The sequence below is a fragment of the Myotis nattereri genome (genome assembly GCF_964212035.1).
Source record: "Myotis nattereri genome assembly, chromosome: X".
NCBI classification, from domain to species: Eukaryota; Metazoa; Chordata; class Mammalia; order Chiroptera; family Vespertilionidae; genus Myotis; species Myotis nattereri.
Genome location: NC_138078.1, coordinates 114,001,004 through 114,018,641, shown reverse-complemented (window position 1 = coordinate 114,018,641; position 17,638 = coordinate 114,001,004). Strand labels below are relative to the sequence as shown.

The 17,638-nt window shown below is 40.9% G+C and overlaps 1 protein-coding gene across 1 annotated transcript in view; it reads right to left on the bottom strand.

Moving 5' to 3' along the window:
- STAG2 (STAG2 cohesin complex component) overlaps positions 1 to 17,168 on the bottom strand; it is a 154,916-nt gene extending 137,748 nt beyond the window's left edge. The window contains exon 1 of the mRNA XM_081115194.1: positions 16,862 to 17,168. The gene's annotated coding sequence lies outside the window, so the exon portion shown is untranslated. The remainder of the gene's footprint in view (positions 1 to 16,861) is intronic.
- Between the last annotated feature and the right edge of the window lie 470 nt (positions 17,169 to 17,638).

Below are 17,638 nucleotides of genomic sequence, written 5' to 3'. Positions count from 1 at the left end.
ATCCCTCTGGCAGCCCGGGAGCCCTCAGGGGATGTCCACTTGCCAGTGGGGATCAGGCCTCAGCTGCAGTTGGACATCTTTAGTGCTGCTGAGGCGGGAGAGGCTCCCGCCACCACCACTGTGCTGGCAGCCGTCAGCCTGGCTTGTGGCTGAGCAGAGCTCCCCCTGTGGGAGCGCACTGACCACCAGGGGGCAGCTCCTGCATTGAGCATCTGCCCCCTGGTGGTCAGTGTGTGTCATAGTGACCAGTCATTCCCAGTCGTTCTGCTGTTAGGGTCAATTTGCATATTACCCTTTTATTATATAAGATACTAAAGGCCCGGTGCACGAAATTCGTGCACTCAGGCGTCCCTCAGCCCGACCTGTGCCCTCTCCCCGTGGGCCTAAGCTGGCGGTTGGACATCCTTAGCACTGCCTCAGAGGCGGGAGAGACTCCAGCCACCGTTGCTCCGTGAGCCTGGCTTCTGGCTGAGCAACACTCCCCCTGTGGGAGTGCACTGACCACCAGGGGAAGCTCCTGCGTTAAGCATCTGTCCCCTGGTGGTCAGTGCATGTCATAACAACCAGTCGTTCTACTGTTTGGTCAATTTGCATATTAGCCTTTTATTATATAGGATAGATATTATATATCTATATATATAAAGATATATATATACTATTTTGACATGTAATTTTTTGCAGTAATGTAATTACCACACAAATCTTTCTTCTAATTAATTTCCTTTCAATGTGCACGAATCCATGCACCGAGCCACTAGTAATAACATATAAGGCAGATGAGATTATACCTATTTTATGCTTGGGAAACCTAAGGATCCGAACTTTGCCTAATCTTCTGCTGACCTTTAAAATTCCTGTAAGGATGAACAAACAATTCCACAATTAAAAAGAGGACTTAAATACAATGCCAAGAAGAGGAAACCATTCACATTAATGGTTCTATAGCACTAAGAACATGGACTCTACAGCCAGATTGCCTGGGTTCACATCAAGGTTCCACCTCTTCCTAGATACAGCAGGTCCTCGAATTATATAATTTCATTCAACATCATATATATATATAAAAAGCCTAAGAGACTGGCCGATGGCCAGTAGCTACGATGCACACTGACCACCAGGGGGCAGATGCTCAATGCACAGGCATGGAAACATGGGATGAATCTCAGTGGGAAGGGAGAAGGGGGGGGTGGGAGGAGATTAACCAAAGCTCTTATATGCATACTAAAAGCCCGGTGCACGAATCCATCCATCAGTGGGGTCCCTCGGCCTGGCCTGCGGGAATCAGGCCGAAACTGGCTCTCCAACATCCCCTGAGGGGGTCTCGGATTGCGAGAGGGTGCGGGTCAGGCCGTGGGACCCCACCGGAGCATGAATCCGTGCCCCGGGCCTCTGGTTTCTGTATAATGTTGATGAAAAAAATCAATTCTTAGTCAGGACCACTGACTGTGTGAAGTTTGCATGTTCTACCCATGTCTGCGTGGGTTTTCTCCAGGAACTCCGGTTTCCTCCCACACCCCGAAGATGTGCATATGATGTGAACTGGCATGTCTACACTATCCCAGTCCCTGTGAATGTGAATGTACCCTACAATGGGAGAGCATCCTGTAAGGGGTGGGTCCCGCCTTGCACCCTGAGCTGCTGAAAGTGGGTTGAAAAAGAATTTTGTTTTTCTTTTTTTAAATTATCTGAGAGAGAGAGAAACATCAATGTGAGAGAGAAACATCCATCAGTTGCCTCCTAGATGTGCCTCGACCAGGGATCCAGAACCCGGAACCTGGGTATGTACCCTAACCAGTAATCAAACTCACTACCTTTTGGTGTACAGGACGATGCTCCAACCAACTAAACCACACTGGCCAGAGCTTGTTTTTCTTAATATTCCTTAAATGTATGTATAGCTCACATTCATTTCAATGTTTAATACTAGAAATGTTTTGAGTCTTTAGAAATTTGGTTGATTTTGTGACCAGAAATATTCTGTAGGAACTTAACTCTTGTTTATATCAATTAGCCTACAGTAAAACTGGTTTTGTTACATGTTGTTTGGCTTCAAGTCACCATTTCCAAGGACCTATCGAGGACATTAAGTGAGGACTTACTATATATGTCCTTGGACAATGTTTTCACACTGCACCTGTTTCCTCACCTGTAAATAGGAAATAATAGCACCTACCTCACAGGGTTATTGGGAGGATTAAATGGGTTAATTTTTTAAAGTCACTTCTATTTCAGTGCCTACCATATACAAATGCCTAACATATAGAGTTATCTAGCATTAGCAGTAATAGCATAAAAAAAAAAAAAAAAGGAAATTGCCACCAAACATTTCTACTTTCCATGGAGAATTTTAGAAATTGTAAAAACACTGGAGATGGAAAAGCAGCAGAAAAGAAAGGCTGGAGAAAATTTAAACAGGCCCTGGCCGGGTAGCTCAGTTGGTTAGAGCATCATCCCAATAAATCCAGGTTGCGGGTTCAATCCTCAGTCAGGGCATATAAAAGAATCAATCAATGAATGTATAAGTAAGGGGAACAACAAATTGATATCTCTCTCTTTCTCTCCCCTCCCTCCCTTTCTCTCTCTAAAATAAATCAATAAATTAAAGAAAATGAAAAACAGAACAATGCAAAGTGGCATCATAATGTTGCCTGCATTTAGACCAATTAACCTGAACAGATTATTCCTGTAAGTATCATTGCCCTTTATTAAGAACACTACTCGTTAAAAAAAAAAAAAAAAAAAAAAAACTACTCATGACACATATGCCAACAAAGGTTTGGCTAACATTTGGCTTCATAATTTATAACAGGTTTAATTCCTTAAAATTAATTCAGCTGTCACTTTAATGAGGATTAAAGCCAGTATAGTATCACAAACTTTGTCATCTTCCACCCCCCAACCTTCTTCAAGTTCAGTGGTTCTCAACTTTGGCTGCACATTAGAATCACCTGGGAATCTTTTTAAAACCCTGATTTCTGGGCCTCATCCTCCGGAAATTCTGTTTCTTTGTTATGGGGTAGGGCCACAACATTAGTAACAAAGAAAAAGCATTTCCGGAGGATGAGGCCCAGAAATCAGAATTTTAAAAAGATTCCCAGGTGATTCTAATGTGCAGCCAAGGTTGAGAACCACTGTTCTAGTTGTTACTTGATGTTTATTATAAAATATGAAACATTATCACATGTAACTTCAGATTGAGAATAACTTATCCTCAATCAGCTCCTGGTAGAAAATTAACCTTTCACCTACCTAATTTTCCGAAATTTTCTGACTACTTTGAGAAGTTTAACTTCCTCCTCAGTCTGTCTCATCAATTCTTGTCTCTTTAATTCTCTATCTCCAAAAAGTTATCGCTATGGTCCTGGTGGGTGTGGCTCAGTTGGTTGAGCATTATCCCATGTGCCAAAAAGTCACTGGTTTGATTCCTAGTGGGGGCAACTGCCCAGGTTATCAGTTCCATCCCTGGTTGGGGTGAGTGCATGAGGTAGCCAACTGATGTTTCTGTCTCTCTCTAAAATCAATAAAAACATTTTTTTAACATTATCACTATGAAATCTATAAATCATCCCACTGGGAGGCAGTGTATCCCCATGTAAAGAAGTGTGCTAGAATTAGGCAGAATTGGATTCAAAAGTAAGCTCTGCCACTTAGCCGAATTATCTTGGGCACGTCACTTAACCAATTCTGAACCTCAGCAAATGAAAATACCATCAGCTACTTCAATGGTTGCTGTTAAAAAATTAAATGTTGCCGAAACCGGTTTGGCTCAGTGGATAGAGCATCGGCCTGCAGACTCGGGGGTCCCAGGTTCGATTCCGGTCGGGGGCATGTACCTGGGTTGCGGGCACATCCCCGGTGGGAGATGTGCGGGAGGCAGCTGATTGATGTTTCTCTCTCATCGATGTTTCTAACTCTCTGTCTCTCTCCCTTCCTCTCTGTAAAAAATCAATAAAAATATATTTTTTTAAAAAATTAAATGTTACAAAGCCTAGTACAACTACTACATAATATCCTGTAGATACAAACTTAAAGTTTATCATTAATGCAAAGCCAACTAGAGGAAACAAATTGACTACTTCTCTTCCAACATACAGTCCTGTAATGAATATCAACCATGTAATTACAATGCAGGGTTACATTTCTAGAAAACCTAAGGTTTAAATTCAATTATTTGTGAACCTGTATAATATCTACTACATAAGACAAAAACTCACACAAAATCAGATAAAAATGAAATTCCTACTCTGAAAAAGTTAACAATTTTGTTATGAGATAAATTTGGATATTCACCTACATTGTACATTTAAACACTATATATTTATACACACAAAAAATTACCTCAAGTTAGGTTTGCTACTTTTCTTCAGCAACCTAGATGGATGTCAGTCTACTTCAAAGATTTAGGAACTAATTCCCTTTTTTTTTTAATATATTTTATTGATTTTTTACAGAGAGGAAGGGAAAGGGATAGAAAGTTAGAAACATCGATCAGCTGCCTCCTGCACACCCCCTACTGGGGATGTGCCTGCAACCAAGGTACATGCCCTTGACTGGAATCGAACCTGGAACCATTCAGTCCCCAGGCCGACACTCTATCCACTGAGCCAAACCAGTCAGGGCAAATTCCCTCTTTTCTAATATAATTCTGTATTGTCCAGATAATCCCTCTGAAATTTTTCAAGTTTGTCTAGAACAGTGGTTCTCAACCTACCTAATGCTGTGACCCTGTTGTGGTGACCCCCAACCATAAAATTATTTTCGTTGCTACTTCATAACCGTAATTTTGCTACTGTTATGAATCGTAATATAAATATCTGATATGCAGGATATATTTTCATTGTTACAAATTGAACATAATGAAAGCATAGTGATTAATCACAAAAACAATATGTAATTATATATGTGTTTTCTGATGGTCTTAAGCAACCCCTGTGAAAGGGTCGTCCGACCCCCAAAGGGGTCGTGACCCACAGGTTGATAACCACTGGTCTAGAACATCCACATATGAATGCAACTACTGAATAGTCCTCAATGAATAGTAGCACATTATGCATTGATATTTAATAAAAACTCAAAAAAGTACATATTCTCAGTGCTGGAAAAATCCATTTGTCATTGACAATTTTGCTTTTCAAAAACATACCTTCATACTTCTGCTTCCCTGCCAGCCATGGCTACCACCACTTCCTCAATTCTCTTGCCAGAGATCAAGTTTGAGGAATGTCTTTTGGCCTGAATTGAGTGGTGTAAACAGGGAGGGGCATATCCCAATGGGAAAATATTATGGTTTTGCTAATATTTCCTACATTTTCTCTACTTCTTTAGTGTATAAGGGAAATTCTCAAAGGTTCATGTGCCTATCTTTAAAACTACTTCTTTTAACCATAGAGGCCTTCTTTTAGTAAGAGGATATTAAACATGTTCTCTGTAATAACATTCTCGTCATAAAGTTTGCAAATTTAAGTACAAGGCAGTAGACACATTGGTGTGTATGGAAAATTTTTCTTTGCTTTGAAAAGAGAAAAAGGTTAGAAATCCAAGAAAACAGGATATCATACATCCCAATTCTGAAATGGAAATATTTCAAATATACCAAACTTAAATCAGCATGCATATCCTATATAGAGAATGAATTTACTAAGCATCATATAACACTACAAAGACATTTCAAACTAACATTCCAACAGAGAATTCAAAAGTAAAGTATAAATATATATATAAATTTAAATTCCTATTTAAAAGCAAGTATTTATAACTTGAAATTTAAAAAGACACAAAAGGCCCATAACAGAGTGAGCTTGCTGGTTGCCTCTTTTGCTTTTATACAGAACCAGAAAATCATTTAGGTTTCAACTTTTGGAAAGCAATAACTGGTTATAAGGGATGACCATGGGCTCTTTTAACTTAGTTTATTAACAATCGCCAAAGACGAAAGCATTCCAAGGCTATATTAACAGTCCTGAATTGTTATTTTTTCTGCTAAAGCTTTCCAGAGCAATCCTTATTGTTAAATATTTGTCATTAATCTCAAATTAAGGACATTATCAAACTGTATTGACAACTATTGATTTTAGCCTACTATTCTTTAATATATAGCAATCCCAGTATATCTTATCTAATAAAGAGGGAATATGCTAATTGACCCTCACACCATCGCAAAGATGGCAGCGCCCACAGCCAATAAGGAGGGAATATGCTAACTGACTGCCCCACCTTCAAAGTTGGCAGCACCCACAGCCAATAAGGAGGGAATATGCTGACTGTCCCGCCCTCAAAGATGGCGGCGCCCAGAGCCACAAGATGGCAGCACCCAGTCCCCTCAGCCCTGCTGTGGCGGCAAGGTGCAGCAAGGCGGGGCCCACCCCCAGGCAAGTCCGGCCTTGCCACGCACCTGCCTCCAGAGTCCCCCAGTCCCCTCAGCCGCCCAGGGCCAGCCCGAGGAACAAGCAAGCCTCAGATGGCAGTTGCCCAGCCGCCCAGGGCTGCCCAAGGCTCAGGTAACCAGGGCTGGCTGAAGCTTGCACTGCTGCCAGTGGCAACAGCAGAGGTGTGATGGGGCATCACCTTCCCCTGATCGCCGGGTCACCTCCCACCCCTGAGGGCTCCCGGACTATGAGAGGGGGCAGGCCAGGCTGAGGGACCCTCCCCACAAGTGCATGAATTTTCATGCACCGGACCTCTAGTAATGTTATAAAAAAGAATTATTTTTCATTGTTTTAACCCTCATCAGAGGACATGCTTAGAGGAAAGGGAAGAGAGAGAGGGAGGGAAAGTCAGGGAGAGAAACATCAATACGAGAAACATTGATCAGTTGCCTTCTCTATGTGCCTCAACCCAGAATAGAACACACAACTCAGGTATGTACCCTGACTGGGAATCAAAGTGGCAACCTCAACCAACTGAGCCACTCTGGCAGGGCAAAAAATACTTTTTTATATTTTCAGAGTGATAAAAAAGCCCAACTGACAATATTACCTGAGGACTGAGATTATATAATCTAGTTTGCCATTGTATATATATCCCCATCTCTGTAGGCACTTTTCAGTACCAGTTTTTTTGTTTGTTTAATCCTCACCCAAGGATATGTGTGCTGATTTTGGGAGGAGAGAAACAGGGAGAACATCGATGTGAGAGAGAAACATTGATCGGTGGCCTCCTGCGCCGACCAGGGATCAAACCCACAACCTAGGTTGTGCCCTAACCAGGAATTGAAACTGCAACCTTTTGGTTTACAGGAAGAAGTTCCAACCAACTGAACCACTGGGCCAGGGCCAGCAATAGCTTGTTAAACTTTTTTATTGATTTTTTTTTAGAAAGGGAGAAAGGGAGAGAGATAGAAACAACAATGAAAAAAACATCATAGATTGGCTGTCTACTGGGGATCAAGCCTGAAACCCAGGCTTTAAAAAACTGCATTAATTTCATATAATAAATCAAATCCTCAAGAAATAAACTTTTTGTCTGCCAATCACTCAAATTCCTTCATCTGGTCAGAAATGCGGTTTTCACCATAGCTGGTTTGGCTCAGTAGATAGAGCATCAGCCTGCAGACTGAAGGGTCCTGGTTTTGATTCTGGTCAAGGGCTCATGCCTGGATTGTGGGCTCGATCCTGGTAAGGGGCATGCAGGAGGCATCTGATCAATGATTCTCTCATCATCGATGTTTCTTTTTTTAAATATTTTTTATTGATTTTTTTACAGAGAGGAATGGAGAGGGATAGAGAGTTAGAAACATCGATGAGAGAGAAACATCGACCAGCTGCCTCCTGCACACCTCCTACTGGGGATGTGCCCACAACCAAGGTACATGCCCTTGACCAGAATCGAACCTGGGACCCTTCAATCGCAGGCCAGCGCTCTATCCACTGAGCCAAACCAGTTAGGGCTCATCATTGATGTTTCTCTCTCTCTTTCCCTTTCTCTCTGAAATCAATAAATAAATATTATACATATATATATATACATATATATACACATATATATACATGTGTATATATATCTCCAAATGACCCTTGGTAGAGAAAAAGATCCCCACCCCCGTCTCAAGATTACACTTGTACCACTCACCCCCACTGAAAGAAAATGGGGGAGGGGTCTTAGTTTACAACACAGTAAATCTGCAATTATGCTGAAATCATTTCTCCAAATGTTTGAATTGGCCTACCGTAATCATTCTGGGGGGATGGGTGGTACCACAAACATAAACAGGCCAGGAATACAAAGCAACTACAAAAATCACCCAAAATAAAATAGCTATTAATTTTATTAAATGACACACCAATCTCTGTAAGACTTAACTCTCAAATTATATTACCAAATTAGTTTTAACTTCAGGTAAGTCTCTAAACTGGACCTTTTTCTTTCTTTTCTAATACCATTTCTCCCTAGTCACAAAATTATTTCTTTCAGCTTTCTTCTCAGAATGAACTTTCCACATAAGATTCCCCATGAAATATCATAAAATTCACATTTCTTTCTAAAATAAATGGTAAAGGACTCTGAATAATATGTAAGGACAAGAAACACAGATGTAATCAGTAAAATTATTCTGGAATTTTCTCTTTTACTTAGGCAAACCTCAAAGAAGTTGCTTTTTTTAACATTAAGACAATTACTGAAGTCTTAACAATCACTTGAAAAGTCCACTGGCTCTTTAAAAAAAAAAAAAAACGCTGTATCTTGTCTTTTATTATCAAACCTACACCTATAAAAACTCCTCCAAAAGAGTAAAAGTAAACAAACTTTCAGAATATGGCAGTTTACAGAAATATAAATCACTTTCATGTCCAAAGAAATCTCTGTAGGGGTTTCAAATCCATTCCTACCACTTACTAATTGGGCAAGTTACTTGACCTCCCTATACTTTGGTTTCCTATTCTGAAAAAGTAAGTATTAGGGTAATCATACATCTTAGTTTCTCTGAGACAGTTCTAGTTTATACTTATACTACTATCCTAGCATACCAACAGGCCAGTGCCCCCTTTCACTCTTAAAAATATCCTGGTTTGAACAATAAATCACATGGTCATCTTACCTCATAAGGTTATGAAGATTAGGTGACCTAATACACCTATGACATTTCTAACATGTCTGGAATATGCTAAGAGTTCAGTTACTGTTGGCTATTGTTAATGTTACAGTCACTGTCAAAGCCTTTTTATAAAAAAGTTTTTTATATAATGAACAGAGCTCCTACAATATTCCTTTTTACAAATAAAATTATGCATTTAACTTCCCACATTCAATTCTTTAAAACACCTAAGTAGCACTAACTAGTTGACATCAAGACAAACCAATTTATCTCACAGAGATGGCAATATTATCAATTGCATTTACATTTTATTATACGTAAGTTTTAGTTGAGGCTATATTAGGGTTACTGACAGGAAATTAAGTGTGGAAAGTAAAACTCTGATTAGTGCCAAACCAAGTCCCTGAATATTCTAGCAGCCTTTCTCAACCAGTGTTCCTCATATTAACCAAAGGATCAGAAAATGATTTGAGGGACAATTTCCTGAATTCTCCCAACAATGGTAAATAACTGGTATCTTTCTAGATGGCACTGGAGAAACTATTACATACAATGGATGCCTTAGGGCATAATTATGTGGTAGAACACCAATGTCTTGGTATTCTTGGAGTACAAAGGGGGAAATATGGATGAAAAGACTCAATATCAAACAAAGAGTATGGGTAGAAGACTGCATCACCTGGAAAAATTATTTCCTACAGAATGAAGCTTAAGGAAATGATTAACATAAAATATATAAATTTTACTCATGGCTATGAAAAGCACTGATATATTGAATTTTACTTCATCTCCACTAATTTATCTTAGGCCAGATATCCAACATCTAGCATTCCTTCAGATAAGAAAAATTCTAGTTATAGTTTATGAAACACAATAAGGAAAAGGGAAAAGCAGAGAAAGCTGAAGTCAAGATTCTGATCACTAATGAATTTAATAATCCAAGGCACCAATATTATTTATTATCTCAGACAAAAGTGAACAACAAAGTTTAATAAAGTGAATAGATGAACTTAGAATACAAAGTATAAACAGAGAAGATACTAACACTTAGAATATTTTTAAAGCACCATTAAATAACCAAAAAAAATCCCCCTACAGAATCAATCAGAGCAGTGAATTATAAAAAGATCACCTAAATTTTTATTTCAAATCCAACCACTCAGTAAACAAACTGAATGACTGGGGAACTATTCTCAGACACACTCAGCCTCCATTCACTATAGAGCATAAATGACAAAGAAAAAAACAGTGAAACTATTCTATCTACCATAGTATGCCCCCCCCAAAAAAATACAATTCAACATATTATCCCACAAACTTTTGCATAATGAGCATTCTCAGAAACAAAGCTCAAACTTATTTCAACTATTATAAAACACAATTTAGACCTTTCACCAGGCTGCAACTCATGTAACCCTGTGTGAAAACCTGCATGTATCTTGCACTATTCATGAAAAAATCTTCATTTTCTACATTAAAATGATACATGCTTTCTGGTTAGAGATAACCCAAGACCTAAACCAGTTAAGGGAAAGTACTGAGCTTAACAAAAAAGGCCAAACTTCCGTGTGAATTTCGGCTGTCAATCATTATCATGAGACAAGCCATTTATCTGAGTGCCTCAACTTCCCCATCTGTAAAATAATAACCACCTATCCTGCAAGGTAGCTGAGATTAAACAACACATTAAAACACAGTTATTGGCACTTAAAAGGAATTCAAATGGCAACTAGACTAAGACTTTCTTGGAATATTTCAAGATTCAACAATTTACAGGTCAAATCCCATTACAACAAAGGTTACCCATGCAAAGTGTAAACAGGAATGTTGCCTTTAGCAACGTTCAACAGAATTTAAAATATTTTTCAAAGAAATTTTACTTTTTAGTTGTACATTACATTATATGTTTATAGAAATCTCTCTAGTTTAGTCATGTATTTTCCAATTAAAATAATAAAAAAGAACAGACCACTGACATCATTCACCCTCACTTCCTTTGGGGGAGAAGAGTTTAAAACAATTCAATAATCTCTTGACTAGACTAACCATATTTAAAACCTTTTTGTTTTCTTCTGGTTACTATCATATATGGAAGTATAGCAAACATATGTTAAAAACACAATTCAGGCAGATTACCACAGCTGCTAAAAAGATGTGTGTTTTTTTTAATGCATATATACAAAAATTAAGACTCTACCAAGCAACACCACTTACACTGATGATATATAAAATTTGGTTAAATTAAATGCAAAGCAAGCAACTCAAGAGACTGGGGGAAAAAATCAAACTGACAATTTTGTTTTCTCACATATCTTTGCCAAACAGAACATGCAATAACCACAGCTCAAGATATCCAGAGATACAGAACATTATTATACCAGGAAAACACTGAACCACAAATTAAAAGTTCAAAATATATATATCAAAAATAGATTACAAGAGGAAAATGTAAAGAACTTTTAAAATAACCTGTATCTTCAAAGTTTTTTTCTTATTCTCCAATGATTAATCACATTTCATACATACTGATACCCATAGCTACTGGTAAATGGGATTTATCTTTTCCTTTGCTATGCTCCCCAAGTCCCAAAGTAAGTATACTATAATGCTCCACTGTACTGGAAACTGTTATGTCCAATTCTCTGGATAATCGACTAACAGGGATTTCAAAGTGCTAATACAAGTCCTGAGTATTTTTTTTAAAAACATGAGATGGAAAAAATAACATTAAAGATATTAATATTATCCCAATGAGACATACGACAAATCATTGTCCATTTAATGTAAAATTTAAGCTCAAAAGTTAACTTGCAGCATCAAAAACTTAAGTCTTCCATCTATTATAAAGAACCCAGTGGTTAAGCATGGACCCACGAACGAAGAGGTGCCTGGTTTGATTCAGATTCCGGGTCAGGACACATGCCAGGCTTGATTCCCGGTAGGGGACATGCAGGAAGCAGTAGATCTACGTTTCTCTCATCATGTTTCTATCTCTCTGTCCCTCTCCTCTCCCTTCCCCTCTCTAAAATCAATAAAAACATTTAAAAAACAGTAACTAAAATGAGAAAATTGTTTTAAAAAATAACCCAAAGCAAGAAAGAATGAGCTATTCACTGTTTACTCCCTTCCCACACATGACTGTGGGTGGCATCAGTTAAACATGCAGAATATTAAGCATTACTAAACTGTCCAATGTGCATATTTTCACATCTACCCCTATATTCCCAAAGGATAATCTGAGCCTGAGCCTGTTCCCCACCCAACCACATCAATTTTAATTCATGGGTCCTCAGGCGACCAATCAAAGTCAATAAGGTGGAAAAAGAAAACAATGAAAAAGGAATGTAGAATTGAATTTAATTAAAATCTTGTGTTTGAGCTTTTAAAAAATCCTAAATAGACTTCAAAGTTACCAAACTCATAATTTGTTGGTTTAGTAGTTTAGCTGTTGCCTCACCACAATAAAATAAATCTGAAGCCACAATCCTCATCATCTACTTAAGATTATTTGCATACAAGAATTCAAAATATGCAATTTGTCTTAACATCCTTCTAAAGCTAAAATGTTGAATATGAAATATACAAACAGGCTAATATTAACAGTTATAAAATGTCTGTGCCCAGAATAGGGTAGAATTGTTTTCGTAAGGATTAGGAAACATACCTTACCAAACATAAAATTAAATATCCATTATTTTGGATTCCCTTTAGAACTCTGACATATGTTCAAAAATACATATCATGGGGGGAGGAGTCACTGACACTGAACACCACAAAATTGCAGAAAATAGGCACTTACCTTCAAAGCATTTAGGAGCAATTCACAGATACACTAATTGACACAGAGTTTTAACCGCATTGCACTTTTATTTTATAGTTGGTGGGTAATGGTCAGAATTTTTGTAATACAAAACATTACAATACTTTACATATCAACTTTAAACTATTTATAGCACCAGATCCTTTTGGAGAAGGTATAACATTCTTTATATGTATACATTTTCATATCAGTTTTTTTTTTAAAAAAAAGGACATACCCCACACCTACTGCCAATTTCTGATACCTTAGAATGCTATAGTTATTTCACTGTGGGAAAGAATGGCTAATAAGTACATTTATTTTCCAATCCTTTTCTCTACCCATTCATTAAACACCAAATGCTGAAACTGAATTCGATGGCTATGGATCTTCCTACCAGGAATGCTCCCTAGGGCACCCGAATCCCTTCTACTGTCACTAATTCCAACTGCCAAAGCCCCTCCTATTAATAGTAAATCCTTTCATACTGACTCACTGTAACTTCAACTTAATGAAATAGACACCAAGCAAAATTTACATTTTCTAATGGAATTTTCCTATTTTCAGAGGGTTAAAAAAACAAAAATAGAGCACATTCTCAACTAAGTTATAAACATTTCAAGTTCAACCAATTTATGAGTTTATGTTGTTCATTCTATACTGGTTCAATTTAAATATATTTTTGAAAGTTGGTATATTAGGCATGTACAATTACTTATACATAAGGCCAAGTTTTCTATGCAAATAACTTGATATGTAAATATAAATTTAAGTTGTTAGCCCAAAATTGCAAGACAATTTGAAAATTTTTCTTTAAATTTGCTTAATTATGGAAATTTAAGTACACACAAAGCTAGAGAGAACAGTACAATGAGCTCTCCTGTACTCACCCATCCAGCTACAATCATCAACTCAAGGCCACTTTTGTTTGATCTGTTACCTTCCACTGCTTCCTCCCCCAATTTTTATCTTTAGAAAATAATTAAAAGGAAGACACTGTGCTCAGTAAGTACACTGAGTACAGCAAGAAGACAAAATTTAACAGAGTAGCTGTAAAGCCACCCTACACAATTCCTTGTTAGGTGGTAAATTTTAAAGAATTCCGTTAAAAACAAAGAAATAGCCATCTTTAAGAATTTTAATGTCGTCCATAAGATCCAAAGGACATATTTAAAATTATATCTAATGGGATAAATAGGAACATGTGATGAAAATGAACTTAAATGTGTGCAATCAGCTTGCATTCATATAGCACCTTGGCTCAAAACGAAAAGAAAAAAACAGGCTATTTAACATGTCATAAAAATTACAATTCAACCACTTGAAAAACCGCTGAACACTTATGCCTTAACTGGCCCTTCTGATCCCTGATTACAGATAGATATCAATGCAGAAAGAAAACCAGGCATTTTAACATTAGTTGAAAATGTTCAAAATTTACACCACCGTTCATTGGAAAACATATGAAAGCAAGTCTAAACTACCTGAATTGTATGTCATCAAACAGAAATGTATCCCCTTTCCAGGACCGGGTTGTTATTTTTTTTTTTTAATAAGTTCACATATACCCTTAAACGAAACGCGCTAGGCTACAGATAGAATTAGGAGACCGCCTCCTGCTTTTGCTCCTAACCAATACGCAGAGAGAGAAGGTTGGCAGGAAAGTGCTGCGAGGACAGTAACAAACACCAGCAGCTCCCGAGCAGGCCCAGCTAGAGCCAGGAATGACGCACTTCGGTAACCCGACTCTTTCTCCCCTCCACCCCCGCCCCCAGCAGCGGTGCTGACACCGCCAACAGCCCGGAGTAGGAAAAAAAGACAACAGAAAAAAAAGGCAGAGGTTCGACTGCACCAGGTTTCATCAAGAAACCTCGATTATTCCTCTTTCGACACTAACCACTAGGACCAAACAGGAAAAGAAGCTTGTGCTTAAGCAAGTCCCATCATGGTGGTTTAAGAGTCACTAAATTAAGCTGATAATGAGTCCAATCCATAGAGACAAATACAGGGTGTGGCTGCTGTGAAATACGGCGGTCCGTGGAAGAAAGGGGGTATAGAATTTACACTCCAGTATGAGGGGCAAGATGGGGCTACACGGGAGGGGGGGGGGGCGGCCCGCGCATTTTAAGGAACCATTTCAAACCGGCAAGCTTTTCGTTTACTTTAACCTAATCCTACAGATCAAAAGTTTCTAATAGATATATCATGTAAATTGTAAATAACCATTTAATCAAACACCATGACCCTCAAAAAACTACATCTAAGAGAAAGGAAGAGGGGGTAGGCAACAACATAAAACATTTCTAGGCCACGGAGAAAGTCACAAACCGGATGAAACTAATGCAATATTAAAAATTAAAGCTGAACACTGCAGCACGAAAAAAAAACACGAAAAAACCCATTACAGTCCTGGATTAAAAATAAAATGACATATACACCAAGGGGGAGGGAAAACTAAATGTCGAAGTACACCAGCTTACTGAGAAAAAAAAAAAACTAAAGGCAAAACAAGACATTCTCGCGACAAAAAATAAAATAAAATAAAAAAATAAGGGCAGAAATCAACAATACGTTTACGAATATAGGCCAGAAGAAAATGGGAACGGGGCTCAAAGTTTTTGCGGAACTACTTGATGCTGTTTCCCACACCTTCTCTCTCCCATGGCCCATCCGACCTTTTCGTCCCTAAAATCGCCGTCCACAGATCACCGGGTACGGGAAAGAAGGAAAAAGAAAGTCAACCCCTAGCCAGAATAAAAGTGTGGAGGGAAAAAGCAGAAGCTGCCTACCTGGGGCAAGGATCAGCTCTGTTCGTGTCTTGAGAAAGACAGCGCGGGTGGGGGTGGGAACGAAAAGCAGCACTAAAACTAAAACAAAAGTGGCGCCAAAACCCCCCAACAAACAGCCTTCCACTCCCGCCCTTCCCCCCTCCTCCCATGCCAGCTAGGCAGGGCCCCCTTCGGGGCAAGGGCTGCACGAGGGGGCCAACGCCGCCAGACCCCAACCTATTTATAAAATTGTTGCCCGAAGAAAACTGACCGAAGTCGGGCCTCGGAAGGGATGGAGAGATCGATGCCAATCGCTTTCCCCAGCAGTTTCCCCACCACGCGCTGGAGATGATGGGGCGGGGGAGAAGCCGAGGGGCCCGTCACATGAATGTTGTTCCCTCTCTAGGAAGGGAGGAAGAGAGGAGGGAGAGGAGGGAGGGAGGAAAGGAAGGAGGGGAAGGGAGAAGGGAGGGGGCACGAGGGAGGGGTGTGATCAGAGTAGATTTTCCCTCGCCTCCCTCGGTCCGAGGCCCAAATATACACAACTGAGCCTCCTCTCCTCCCCTCCCCCCAGGTTCCCAGCACCACCATTTTGCTCTCTTCCTTCCCCTCACCACGATACCGCGCTCTCCCCCACCCACTCACAGCCTCCCCGGCTAGCCTCCCCGACTAGGCTCGCACCCCACCCCACCCCACCTCCAGTTTTGGCTCTCTCAGCCTTAAGAGCCTGCCGGAGAAAAGGCACCTAAATCTAATGCTACACAGAGAAACGGAGCCTCCATCTTGCGCTGCTCCACGTTCTCCATTTTGGGCCACCCATGGGGGGGGGTCTCCGTAGAGGCCCCGAGGGAGAGTGGGGCGAGGGAAGGAAGAGTAAATCTTCAGCGAGGGTAGTCGAAAAGAAGAGTCCTGCGGTAGGAAGCCACTCTAGGAGTAAGGTAGGGAGGAAGGAGGCTGGAAGTTCCTTGGTAGTGTGGAGGTAGGGACTTGGAGGGGAACAAGGGAGAAAGAAGGGCTGGAGGTTACGCCTGGCCGAACAGGAGTCCCCCCCGCCTGGACTTGGCGAGCCACTCCACGACCGGCCCCGCTGGGGGCAAAGGAAGAAGACGGGAAATTAAATGGCAACGGGGCGACCAATCGCTTTCCCTCCCAACTCCTCTCCCGCGCCCTAGTTCAACCATACACACCTCACGGTGGGCCCCGCGCCCTCCGGGTGCCCCTCCAAACTTCTAGAAGCTTCGCCTCCGCCATTTTATAACTTACCTCCCCCCTCAGCGTACACAGAGGCAGCAACGAGACTGTTCGCCTCCCCCACTCCTTCCTTCTTTCTCAGGCCGGGGGCTTCTTCACCCCTGGGCTGGTACAAGATATTTTTCCCTTCCTCTTCTTTACACCCTCGAATTCTACTCAGGGACGGAAGCTCCCGCGGTTCTAGAACGGTGGGGGGTTTTGAAAGTGGCGGTCGGATCCGGCGGGGTTTTTTTTTTTTTCTTTTTTTTTTTCTTTCTCTTTTTTTTTTTTTTTTTTTGGTGGCGCTTCGGGATTGTTTGGGGTGTTCGCTCTTCGGCGACTTGGAGGCGAATGGAACGCGCAGGCGCCATCTGTCGGCCAGGAACCCTCGCGCGGCTCCCGTTGGGAGGGAGCGGCATCTAGCGGCAGCGCCCTGGCACTGCAGGGCCGGGCTCCGGCCCGCCCACCTCTCATCCTCCTCCCCGTTCCCGGCCAATCGCGGCCGCCTGCCTCCGGGTGCAGCGTCTCGAAACCGCCTCCAAACGAGGCGCCCGCAGGGGCGCGCCGCCGAGTGGGGTAAACAAGGTGCCGTGCCCGCGCCTGACTTACTCGTTCGTTTGGCAGCGCTTCCGCCGCGGACCCGATGGGGCCGCATTTCCTATTTCTTTAGTGGGAGGGTCGGCGGGAGAGCGGTCGGAATGTCCGGCGGAGCCTTGGACCGTGGGAAATCCGAAAGCGGGCTAGCTGCGGACTCGTCTCCCGGGCCCCTTTGCCCCCCCCCCACCCACACCCCCACCCCCACCCCCACAC